The 13,727-nt window shown below is 36.1% G+C and overlaps 1 pseudogene; it reads left to right on the top strand.

Annotated features, from left to right (window-relative positions):
- The first annotated feature begins 355 nt into the window (after window positions 1–355).
- LOC120124773 lies at window positions 356–13,376 on the top strand (annotated as a pseudogene).
- The last annotated feature ends 351 nt before the right edge of the window (window positions 13,377–13,727 follow it).

Raw genomic sequence — 13,727 nt, 5'->3', positions numbered from 1 at the left:
ACTTTAACGTCAGAGCTGAAAATGATCCCGAGTCATTTTCACAAGTTATGAACTACAATAAATCAAAATTGTGGTACAATGATATGGAAAATGAGACGAATTCATGAAAATTAACGATATTTGGGATCTTGTATCATTGTTTGATGGTGTAAAAGCCATTGCATGTAAATGAGTCTTTAAAACAAAAAGAAACTCAATGGACATCATTGAAAGATATAAAGGTAGACTCGTTGCGAAAGGGTTCACTCAAAGAGAAAGAATCAATTACACTAAGACTTTTAGTCCAGTATCTAAGAAAGATTTGTTACACATTTTCTTAACATTAGTAGCTCATTTTGACCTTGATTTACAACAAATGGGTGTGAAAACCACTTTTCTCAATGGTGACCTAGAGAAAGCGGTATACATGAAACAACTAAAGGATTCTCCTTCTGTGATGGTGAACACTTGGTATGTAAGTTGAAAAAGTCAATATATGGACTGAAACAAGCCTCCTGTCAGTGGTATTTAAATTTCCATTAAGTTATCTCTTTATTTAGTTTTGTTGGGAACATCATGAATCAAGGTATATACCAGAAGGTCAGTGCGAGTACAATTTGTTTCCTTATCCCATATGTGAATGGTATTTTACTTTCACTAAGTGATAGGGGTATGCTAAATGAGGTAAAACAATTTGTTTCTAAAAATTTTGATTTGAAAGATATGGGTAATACATCTTATGTTATTGGCATTAAGATTCATCGTGATAGACATCGAGTTATCTTAGGACTATCTCAAGAAACTTATATCAACAAAGTTTTAGAAAGATTTTGGATGAAAGATTGTTCACCTAGTATTGCTCATATCGTGAAGGGTGATATGTTTCATTTGAACCAATGCCTGAAGAACGATATTGAGAGAGAGCAAATGAAAAATATTCCACATGCTTCTGTTGTTTGAAGGTTGATGTATGCTCAAGCCTAAACAAGACCTGACATAGAATTTGTAGTTGGAATATTTGGAAGATATCAGAGTAATCTGGGTATCAATCATTGGAAAGCTGCAAAGAAAGTTTTAAGGTACCTAAAAGAGGAAAATGACTACATTCTTACGTACTAATGATCATATAGTTTGGAGGTGATTGGTCACTCCGATTCAGACTTTGTTGATTGTATTGATTCATGAAAATGAATATCAAGTTACATATTAATGTTTTACAAGGGAGCTATATCATGGAGGAGTTTCAAGCAGACCTTAACTACTACTTCCAGTATAAAGGTTGAGTTCGTTTCGTATTTTGAGGCTACCATACATGGAGTATGACTAAAGAGTTTTACTTCTAGGCTTAGACTTGTGGACTTGGTTTCTAGGCCATTATTGATATATTGTGGCAGTTTTATTTCTGCCTTTATGGCTAAGAATAACAAAAGTAGAAGTCGAATTAAACATATCGACATTAAGTATCTGGTCATAAGCGAATGTGTTAAAGAGAAGAAAGTGGTCATTGAGCATATTAACACTAAGCATATGTTAGTTGATCCCTTAACTAAAGGCATGCCACTACATAGATTTAAGGATCATGTTGTCACTATGAGACTTGTTTCCACTTTGTAATTTTTCGTTGTAAGAACGATTTTATTGAAACTCTATTAAGTTTGATGCTTCTCATTTTATTGTGTGCTCATTAATTTTAATTATTTCGAGAAATAATACTAAAGTTTGGACCAAGAATAAACATTGGGTTTATTCATTAAGAAATTTGGCTAAAGTGTCGAGACATGATACATTGTGATACATGGAAGATATCGTCCAACTATAAGAGGAGATATCGCTATGATTTATGCATTATGTTTTGAATTTAAGTACTCATGGGCTATATGAACCAAATGGAAGAATGTACGCAACAAACAAAGCCATTGTAAGTAGTTAGTAAAACTGCTACCCATTAAAGTGGTTCATCCCACACCCTTACACATTCCCACTTTTGGCAATTTCACACCTATAAATACCCATCTATCCAAGGTCCCTAAGCACCAAATCATTGATTCGAAAGCATTCCATTTGAGAGCATTTGGAAATATATTCCATGAGTGCTTAGAAGATCCTTAGCGGTTCTAACTTTTGTGCAGTCAAGTTCGAAGTGCTTGAGTATGTTTTGTGGTGGTTTATTGTGGTCGACGGTGGTCTAACATATTTGAAGGTGCTGCAATAAAATTTCGATTTTCGATATAAGGTGTAGACAATGACTGGAGGTATTTATAACGCTAATTTTTTGTTGCGTTTATGCTCAATGTATGAAAGTATGTCTAACATGTCAGTCTTTTATCATACTTCTACCTTTCAAAAAAATATTATGATTTTCTTATTAATTCTAATATATTTTGTAACTACCTTATCTCTTATATTTTTCACAGCTTTCACACACTTATTTTTCTTCCAAAATACTTTTAAATTCTCTAATTTTCCCTTCACATTCTCAATTATTTTCTCTAAACTTTCTCATAATTTCTTGCAACTTTCTTAAATAGTTTTTAAGATTTCAATCTTCATTTATGTTCTCCAATGAAATCGAGGTAAGGTTCAACGTTTTTTCTATTAAAACCCTTTTGATTGTTCTTTTTAGAGTGAGTCTTGATTCACTTAAATATGCTTTGTAAATCTCATTAAAAATCTATATAAAAATGATAGAAAATTGGTTATAAAATATGATTTGAAAGTTTTTAGTCTAATTCTTATATTTAAGTATTCTAAATCAAATACAAATTTAACGACTTTAGATGTTATAGTGATGTTTTTGAAGAAACTAGTTTATGAATTTGATCCAATGATTTTTATACCTATAATATGCGGTTAGAATTTATTTCATGTCGGATCTAAAGCATTAGAGGTTGATTCCACTTGTGGAAAAGAGAAAGTAAAAGTCTCGGAGTTAATCAATAGTAATTCGATAAAGATCTACTGAAAAGAGAAAGTAAAGGTTTCAGAGTTAATCAGTTGTGGCTAGATAAGGATCAATGAGTGTCTTTGGCTGTTGCATGCATTTACAATGTAAGAAGTTAACTGGGAACTTAAGATAAAGCTAATAACCTAATTTAAGTCCTAATTGAATTTCTTCCTTTGTTTATTTTTAGTTGATTTAATACAATAGAGCTACATTCTTACTCAAATGCATCTTACGAACACTCTTATGAAAGTGACAAATCCAAAAAAATTTAAAGGATGCACACATATTTACCATCAACATAAGAATTTTGTATGGAGTAGACACAAATAAAACTTCAAAATGGAGACAATTGGCAAAATAAATAATTAACTAAAGAAAATTTAAATTTCAGGATGGGTACGTAATCACCCTCACCAATAAGGTGATACGCCTATTTTTCAGTGAGGATTTTGAGTATAAGTTTTATTTTTATTCTGTTACTTCCTTTATATTCTCTCGATTTCTCCTTATAACTTGCAATACCTTTACAAAAATGTTCTCATATATCTGCGATCACATGATGAAATCGAAGAACTTAATGTCAAGCGTATAAGATTGCACCCCATCTGGCTTAGTCTTTTGCTTACCTTGTCGAAGGAAGATGATGAGGATTTAACTGAACCTCATCTGGCCATTACCAAGAAAACATAGCTTAATACGACAACATCGCCTTTGTCACAAGTTGTGGAGCAAAATGTCTCCCCTTTCCCTCTTTTTCACTTCCGCTTTATTGTTCTGCAATACCTTAAAATCCCATCATTTCCCACCTGAATCAGAAAATTATCAATTTGATTCAAACGGAACAAACAAGAACATATTAGTTACTAATACATATAGGTTGACTGATGGAAAGGTTTAAAATTTGGCGATGTGCCATTCCGGTGAGAACTCCTCGTATGAGACATGTTTTCCCCTATAGAATCAGCTTAACCTTTTTTCTTGGACTAAATGTTCATCAATAGTAAACCATACACCTTGAATTGCAGGGTGGATAAAGATACTAATGGAAGAGTTACTGAAGAGGAAGTTAAAGAGGTATGGGATGTTAATTGCAACAAACAAAGAAAGATGACCATATTATTTACTTCTCACTGTTGATTTACCTTTACATATTATCAACCTCAATGCCTCTGCAAATAAACTCTCAAATATCTAGAAACAAGCTGAGGAATATGCAGCCTTCATCATGGAAGAATTAGACCCAGACAACCTAGGATACATCATGGTAAGTTCAAACATTTTGTTGAGTCAATTGGTCAAATAAAATAAGCTTTTCATTCATTATTGTTGTTGGTCATGTTCCTCTTTCATTACATTTTTATGCATATATGTCTGATGCTCACCCTATGTCTGAGTACCCTTACTTTCTAGATTCAATTTAGTGAAAAAAATTCCTTTGTTTCATGCAGATAAACAACCTGCAAATACTTCTGTTACAAGGACTAGAACAATATGTAAGAGGAGAAAGCCAGAACCTTAGCCAAATACTAAGCTAGAAGCTTAAGCCTACATATGACCCGAACCCGGTGACTAGATTCTACCGGGCCACCATGTATTTCTTGCTAGATAACTGACAGAGAGTGTGGGTGATGGCTCTCTGGATTGGGGCCATGTGTGGCCTATGTACATACAAATATATGGAGTATCGACGGAGAGAAGACATGTTTAAAGTAATGGGGCATTGTGTTTGCTTCGCCAAAGGTGCCACCGAGACACTTAAATTGAACATGGCTATGATATTGATATCGTCTGTCGTAACACCATAACCTGGTTAAGGAATAAGACAAAGTTAGGAGCTGTTGTTCCCTTCAATGACAGCCTCAACTTCCATAAGGTAAAAACGGACTAGTTAAGGATTGAACGAATGTGAAATAGGGTTTATTTGAATACATTTTTCATTACAGGTGATTGCAGTTGGGATTTTAATTAGGGTTGGCATACATAGGGTTTCTCATTTGGCATGCGATTTCCCAGACTGATTCAAGCCACACCGAACGAGTACGAACCGATGGAAAAATATTTTAGAGAACAAGCTGAGAGCTACTGGCATTTTGTGAAGCATATTGAAGGGGTAACTGGGACTCTAATGGTGGTTTTAATGGCCATTGCTTTCACTTTAGCTATGCATTGGTTTCGACGGGGGAGGATGAGCCTACCAAAGCCTCTAAACAAGCTCTCTGCTTTAATGCTTTCTGGTATTCTCACCATCTATTTGTCATTATTTACACTCTCCTCATTGTCCATGGAATCAAGCTCTTCTTAACCAAGAAATGGTACAAGAAAACTGTAAGCAACGAATATAATCATTTCGAATTCAATATATTCAGTATACATAAGAAACTTACTCTTCTTTGGAAATGACAAACTTGGATGTACTTGGCAATTCCAGTTTTCCTTTATTTCCGTGAAAGATTTGTTGGGAAATAAACTAGTAACAAGCAATTTCCTTATAACCAGATTAGTGAGAATGCGAAAAAAAAGCGGAAAAATAATACCCGAAATTGATAACGGAGTTAAGCCAATTGTGCTTGCGTCTCCGGACTACTGCAAATCTTTTACTAAGAGAGAAAATTTACAGGTGTTTACAAAACACTCACTACTCACAAGAAACTCTCTATTATTGGGAGAAAGAAATGATTTGGGATGATTTTGAAGCTAAATTAGCTAGGGTATTTATAGTTGAAGCTTAGGGACTAATCTTATAAATACCCTAAAGTTCAATGACTCAATTTTGTAATTATCCCTTGCCCAAATTCAAACACATGGGCTGCCTAATTTTGAAATCAAAGTAACCCCCCTTTTTGACAAATTTAACAGCCGCCGGCTGCTTAATTTGCAATAATCTCCCACTTGAAGATTGATTTTAATTTGTCTTCACTCCTCGATCAATGCATCAACATTTCTGGTCTTATTACTCTAGTATGCTAACTAAAGCTTAACACAACTTCAGTTTGTCCGTAGTAACCATCTTTTTTAACGTGTCTGTCGGATTTTGAGCTCCACTAATCTTTTCAAGTTTCAAAATCCCATCTTCCAGAAGAGACTGAATAAAATGATATCGTAATTGTATGTGCTTTGTTCTTGAATGAAAAGAAGGATTCTTTGCTAGATGGATATCACTTTGACTGTCGTAATACAAGACATTGTTTTCTTGTTTCTTGCCTAACTCTTCCAAGAAACTTTGGAGCCAAACCATCTCCTTGCTGGCTTCCGTAACAGCGACACATTCTGCTTCAGTTGTGGAGAGAGCAACAATCTTCTATAGTTGAGAAACCCAACTCACTACGGTTCCTCCTAAAGTATAGACATACCAGTAATGCTCATTCTGATGTCAATATTTTTGGCTAAGTCAGTATCTACATAGCCTGTCAGTATCGTATCTCCACCTTTGAAACAAAGTGCTTTATTTGTAGTACCCCGCAGATATCTGAGGATCCATTTGACTGCTTCCTAGTGTACCTTGCTCGGATTATTCATGTACTTGCTAACAACTCCCACTGTATAAGCAATATATGGTCTAGTACAAACCATGGCATACATCAGACTTCCAATTAATGAGGCATACGACACCTTCACAATGTGTGCACGTTCTTCCTCCGTCTTTGGTGACTGTTCTTTGGAGAGTCTAAAATGAACACCTAAAGGTGTACTTACTAGTTTAGCATCTTGCATATTGAACCTGGAGAGTACTTTGTTGATGTACTCAGCCTGTGATAGTATTAAAGTCCCTGACTTTGTGTCTCTCTTGATCCTCATCCCAAGAATCTGCTTTGCAGCGCCCAGATCTTTCATTGCAAACTGCTTCGACAATTTTTGCTTCAAGTTTATAATCTCTTGCATGTTTGACCCTGCAACAAGCATGTCATAAACGTACAACAATAAAATAATGAAGTTGTTGTCAAATCTCTTGATGTAGCAACAATGATCTACTTGGCATCTGGTAAAACCACTGCTACCCATGAAACTATCAAACTTCTTGTACCACTGTCTATGAGCTTGTTTTAAACCATATAAGCTCTTCTTCAACCTGAATACCAGGTTTTTCTTGCCTGCCTCTATGAAGCCTTCTGGCTGCCTCATATAGATTTGCTCCTCCAAATCACCATGAAGGAAAGATGTCTTCACATCTAACTACTCAAGATGTAGATTCTCTGCAGCTACAATTTTCAACACCAGTCTGATTGTAGACAACTTCACGACTGGAGAAAAATTTTCATTGTAGTCAATACCTTCTTTTTGCTAAAAACCTTTGACAACCAATCTTGATTTGTAGTGTTTGCTCCCATCGTGCTCTTCTTTAATCCTGTAAATCCACTTGTTATGGAGTGCTTTCTTGCCTGGTGGTAATTCAACTAATTCTCACATCTGATTTGACATAAGAGAGTCCATCTCATCTTTCATGAAAGACTCCCACTTTACTGAATCTTCCACCTGCATTGCTTCATCATAGCACTCTGGTTCACCATTGTCAGTCAGCAACAAGTAGTGCAAAGAAGGCGAATAACGCTGGGTTGGTTTAGGAATTCTGGAGGAGCGTCTCAGTTCTGGTGTCTCTGGTTCTTCTTGAACTGCTTATGGACTGATCTGAACATCATTTCTAGAAATCTCCTCGAACTCGGCAAATTCCTTTGTTTCAGCTTCGGTATTGGAGCTACTTAATTCTACAGTTAACATATCTTTGTATATCACATTTTAATTGAAAATGACATCTCTGCTTCTGATGATCTTCCGATTTTCGTAGTCCTAAAACCGGTAACCGAACTAATCACCACCATAACCAACAAAGACACATTTGTTGGACTTGGCATCAAGTTTTCTTTTTTCAGCAGAATTTATGTGTACATAAGAAATACAACCAAACACTCTTAAGTGTGAAAGGTTTATTTCTTTCTTGCTCCAAACTTCCTCTGGTATTCCACCATCCAAAGGAACTGAGGGCCTACGATTGATCAGGTAAGCTGCAGTGTTAATAGCTTCAGCCTATAGCAATTTGGGCAATCCAATATGTATCCTCATGCTTCTGGCACGTTCATTCAAAGTTCTGTTCATGCGTTCTGCTACGCCATTCTGCTGTGGTGTCATGGAAATTGTTATCTCCATCTTGATCCCATTGTTTGCGTAGAAATCTATGAATCTACTGTTTCTGTACTCTCCTCCATTGTCATACCTCAACCTCTTGACTTTCAAACCAGTCTCATTTTCCACCATGGCCTTCTATTTTCTGAATGTATTAAAGACTTCTGATTTCTTCTTCAGAAAATAAACCCACACATTCCTTGTAGAATCATCGATGAAGGTGACATTATATAGTGAGCCTACAAGAGATAGAACTGGAGATGGTCCCCATACATCAGTATGAACCAACTCTAACTTTTCTGCCTTGGGTGTCATGCCAATATTTGCAAAACTGACTTTCTTTTGTTTTCCAAAGATGCAATATTCACATAGCTCGACATCTACACTATTTAGATCCGGTAGCTTCCCTTTTGACAAAAGTGTCTTCATCCCTTTCTCGCTCATATGACCAAGCCTATGGTGCCATATGTTTGATTTTCCATCAACGTCTGTTGCAACAATGATATTATCTAAGTTTGAGGTTACATAGAGAGTATCAGTCTTCTTACCACGAGCAATGACGAGTGCTCATTTGGTAATCTTTTATTCACAGCCTGAAAAAGTTGTACTATATCCTTCTCCATCAAGCTGTCCTACAGAAATCAAATTTCTTTTGAGACTAGAAATATGTCTCACACCTTTCAGCGTCTAGGTGGTCTGGCTTGGCAGCTTTAATCGGATGTCTCCTTTTTCAACGATCTTCAAGGTTTCATCATCAGCTAGATGAACCTTCCGAAAATCACCACTGACATAGTTCTCCATGATTTCTTAGCATTGGGTGGAGTGGAAAGATGCCCCTGAATACAAGATGCATGATTCAATCGGACTGTTGACACTTAGAATCATGGCATCACCTGTCTCCTCTGTCATGTTGGCAGATTCTTGTGCGTCGGTATCTTTCTTTAGTGCCCAACAATCTCTTTTAAAGTGACCCTTCTTGCCACAATTATAACAGGTAAAATCTTTCTTTTCCATTCTTGATTTTTCCCTTCTGGATTTCGATCTACCATGATTTGAATTTCTTTCTGAAATTCTCCCTCTGGACTCCGTGTGCAAGGTTGAGGAGCTTGATGCTTCACCCGATTCTCTCCGTCGAATTTCTTCACTCAATACCAGATCCCGAATATCATCGAATTTCAATTTGTTGTTTCTCGAAGAGCTACTGACTATTGTAACAGTAGCATTCCAACTGTCTGGTAGAGATGATAAGAGAATTAAAACTCGAACTTCATCATCAAATTCAATTTTCACGAAACTCAACTGGGTTGTGATTGTGTTGAGTACATTTAGGTATTGAGCCACTGATGCCCCTTCCGCCATCTGCAAATTGAATAATCGCCTCATCAAGTGAACTTTGTTTGAGATCGATGGCTTCTCATACATACTAGAGAGAGCCGCCATAAGACCCGCCGTGGTATTTTCCTTTGCTATGTTAAAAGAACATTGCGGGATAACGTCAGTCAGATAACTCCGAGGGCTTGTCTGTCGAGAAGAGCCCAGTCTTCATTCTTTACGCCTTCTGATTGTTTTCCTGAGAGAGGTTGATATAGATTTTTCTGGTACAGAAAATCTTCAATCTGCATCTTCCAAAAGTCAAAGTCCGCACCATCGAACTTTTCAATTTTCACCTTCCCTTCATCTGCAACCATTGCTCCCACTCGAATCTAGCTTCGTTTTGATCGTTTCTGACAATTCTTGCGAACCACCGTGTATTAGAACACCTCCGTCGACAAATTCATATCGCCAACAAAATTTTTACTATTCACGAAATTAACTATTTACGTGAATAGTGATGAATAGTAACCTCACAAAAAATTGACAAAATTCACAATCAAAAGCTCTGATTATCAGTTGTTGAGAAATAAACTAGTAACAAGCAATTTCCCTATAACCAGATTAGTGATAATGCGAAATAAAAGTGGAAAAATAATACCCGAAATTGATAACGGAGTTCAGCTAATTGTGCTTACGTCTCCGGACTGCTGCAGATCTTTTACTAAGAGAGAAAAATTACAGGTGTTTACAAAAAAACTCACTATTCACAAGAAACTCTCTATTATTGGGATAAAGAAATTATTTAGGATGATTTTGAAGCTAAATGAGCTAGGGTATTTATAGTTGAAGCTTAGGAACTAATCTTATAAATACCCTAAAGTTCAATGACTCAATTTTGTAATTATCCCTTGCCCAAATTCAAACATATGGGCTGCCTAACTTTGAAATCAAAACAGCCCCTTTTTGACAAATTTAACAACTACCAGCTGCTTAATTTCCAACAAGATTAACGAGATTACTTAGATCAAGCATCAAGGCTGTTAACATACAGAAGGTAAGCACTTTTCCATCTTTACATTTAATCCAATGTGTTTAAATTATGTGGTTGGTTATGCAGTTGCTCTTAAGTTTCGAGTTCGAGCTCCAGTATCACCTTGAAAACTTTATAGGTCGCTGTTTATCCCGGAAATGTATTAGCACTTCACATGTCAAGGCCCCATGGATTTAGATACAAGAGTGGACAGTACATGTTTCTTAATTGCTCTGCAGTGTATCCATTTGAATGGTAAAACCCTGCTTAACCTTCTAAAACCTCGGTCATCAATTTCCTGTAATTGTATCGACTCAAGCCCGAGCGCTGACTTTTCCTTTTTTCATACACATGGAAACAGCCACTCATTTTGTATTACTTCTGCACCAGAAGATGACTATATCAGTGTTCATATTAGGACACTTGGTGATTGGACTCGGCAACTCAGGACTGTTTTTTCAGAGGTAACTCGTCATTCCTTATCCTTTAATTTTCAGTGTTGTCAAGGCTGCCGAGATTTACGTTCAGGTTGCTGTTCCAGGTGTGTCAACAACCTACTAATGGCAAAAGTGGCCTCCTAAGAGTCGAATGCTTGCAAGGAAATAATAACCCAAAGTAAGTCATCATTAATACTACAAGGAAACTGATAACTTCATCTCTCTTTTACGCAAAAAGACCAAGTCAAAGTGATAAAAGTTAGGCGCATAATTTCCGTCCCCATCAGAAACCGAGCCGGTCCACCTAGGGGCTTAGTGCATCCGACCTGGTCCACCTAGGGGCTTAGTGCATCCGACCTGGTCCACCATTGCATAACGCTAGCTAGATATTTTACAGCATCAATCCTTATTGATACATGCATCACAAGGCTCACATCAAAGGAAGAAGTAATAACTCTTCCAAATGATCCACTCGTCTAAGCTTTGGAAAGAAGATCAGAACAGCAGCAGACTTGCGACGAATTTTTGAATGAGATCCTGATCTTATTTGGTCAACATATCTTCTGAAGTTACAACCGTCTGTCTCTTATCTTTTCAACGGTTCTTGAATCGCATCAATCCGATATCGGGAACTCAAGATATAGCCATTTTACTGAAGACGGTGCATGCAGAAAATCCTATACGGGATTAATATGAGATTTTGTAAATATTACGAATTTTCAATATTTTTATTGATTATTTGTAATATAACTTAATATAGGATGATGCATTATCTTTTAGGATTAGATTTATTATTTTATTAGGAATTAAGCTTGGGTTAAAATATTATCTTTAGTTATTATTATTTTATTAGGAATTAGAGTTAAGACATGTTTAGTTTATTATTATTTTATTCATTAGTTATTTAGGACCTTTAGAACTCAGCCCCTATATAAATGAGGCTTCATTCAACTTTGTAATCAAGATTTCTTTGATTAATAATACAACGAGAGTTCGTTTTTGCAAGTGTTGATTGCCTTGTGCCTTCGAAGCTTCTTCTCCTGGAGTTCTTTCAAGTTCTTGTGAGGGAGATTAATCTTCACACTCCAATTTACCTTTTCATCGCGACTAGGAGGGTTGGTTAGAGTCATATTATCGTGTTTGCCTTTTCATTGCGACTAGGAGGGCTCGATAGGACACTTATCCATCTATTTTCCACAAATCCATCTTCACCATCATCATCTTTAACATTCACCTTCATAAGAGAGATCTTTTGATTTCTTGATTATTATCCTTTATTTTCAATTTCTTTATATTTTGTTTATCTTGTTCTAATCTTGTTTCTTACCTTGTTTCCAGCACTTGAACACTAAAATACCCTAGCTGCTACCGCCACATTCCTCTATTCATCTTCTTTGTTCTTCATCGAGTCTAGAGCTTTCTAAGTTTGATTCTTCAACAAGAGCAACGTTCATTAACCCCACCGCTTCCCTATCACTTATCTTCTCTGATTGCATACGATATTCTATATTTGTTTATTTTTGGAGTAATGGTTGCTGCCCATTGCCCGATGTACAAATGTCATTTTTCTTTTTCATCTCTCCTTGAAATGGTGCCATGTACTGTCCTTACCTATGCAGCCTCCCCCTCCATTAATAAAAGCAAGAAGACAAGAAAAAAAGACATCAAGATGTTGAAAATATGCAGGAATTTATCTCCGGAATACTATTTTATGGCTGCCTGGCAATAATAACATGGGTTGGTTAGATGTTTACAAACAATAATTTCAAATGTTGTGACTCATGAACTAAATTATTTGCACTAGCTAGATAGAGGCCTAGAACAATAATGTTCACAAACTTCCTTGATAAACCAACCCACAAAAGAAAAGTGGAAAAAAAGTCATTTTCATGTTTAGTTGCTGATTCCTTTATACATAATTTTGTTTTCAACTATTATGTGGTGATTACAATATAGTATTTCTTGAGAATTCTTTTTAGTCATTGACAAAGTACAAACACTCTACAGACGTAGTTGATTGAATCCGAATCCTCTAAAAAAACTTTTTTTTCATTTCACGTTACAAATAATGTATAGATTCTTGAATGTGGTTTGATTGATGGCCAATATGGAGCCCCAGAACAGGACTACAAGAAATATGAAGTGGTTTTGTTAGTGGGTTTGGGGATTGGAGCAACCCCCATGATCAGCATTGTCAGACATCGTAAACAGCATCAAATCCATGGCTGATGAAGAAGAGGAAGCGATTTCCATGCATAACAAGACGACTTCCCCACAACAAAAATCGAAAAGAAAAGAGAAGTTCAGGACAAAGAGGGCATACTTGTATTGGGTAACAGGGGAACAAGGTTCTTTTGATTGGTTCAAAGGAATCATGAATGAAGTAGCTGAAACGGACCATCACCATGTGATTGAACTCCACAACTATTGTACCAGTGTTTACGAAGAAGGCGATGCTCGCTCTGGTCTCATCACCATGCTCCAGTCTCTCAACCATGCTAAAATCGGAGTCGATGTCATTTCCGGTACACGCGTAAAATCAATAGAAAATTGGTGAAGAATGTGAGGGAAACATACTATGATTGAGATTTAGAAAGCGATTCTTTGCACGAACTAACTTACCTTAGTGATTAAAAGAATCGTTATTGTTTCTGGAGATTACGAGTTCGAGCACCAACAATTGTAGCGAGGTGATTGAACATTCATTATCAAATGATCGAGAATATTTAAAATATATATATTATTTTGTAATTATCTTAGCTTAATATAAAAAAGAAGAAGAAAAAGATTCTCTTGTTTGATATAATCAGAAATTGTCATAAATTGTACATGGACGGTTTACTGATAATAAATATATCAAATAACAGTGTAAAATCATACTTAATGATGAATTACGTTTTGATTTTGT

The sequence above is a fragment of the Hibiscus syriacus genome, unplaced genomic scaffold, assembly GCF_006381635.1.
Source record: "Hibiscus syriacus cultivar Baekdansim isolate YM2019G1 unplaced genomic scaffold, ASM638163v2 tig00110429_pilon, whole genome shotgun sequence".
Taxonomy (NCBI): domain Eukaryota; kingdom Viridiplantae; phylum Streptophyta; class Magnoliopsida; order Malvales; family Malvaceae; genus Hibiscus; species Hibiscus syriacus.
The sequence above is the reverse complement of the archived record's forward strand: the minus strand, read 5'-3'. Positions and strand labels throughout refer to the sequence as shown.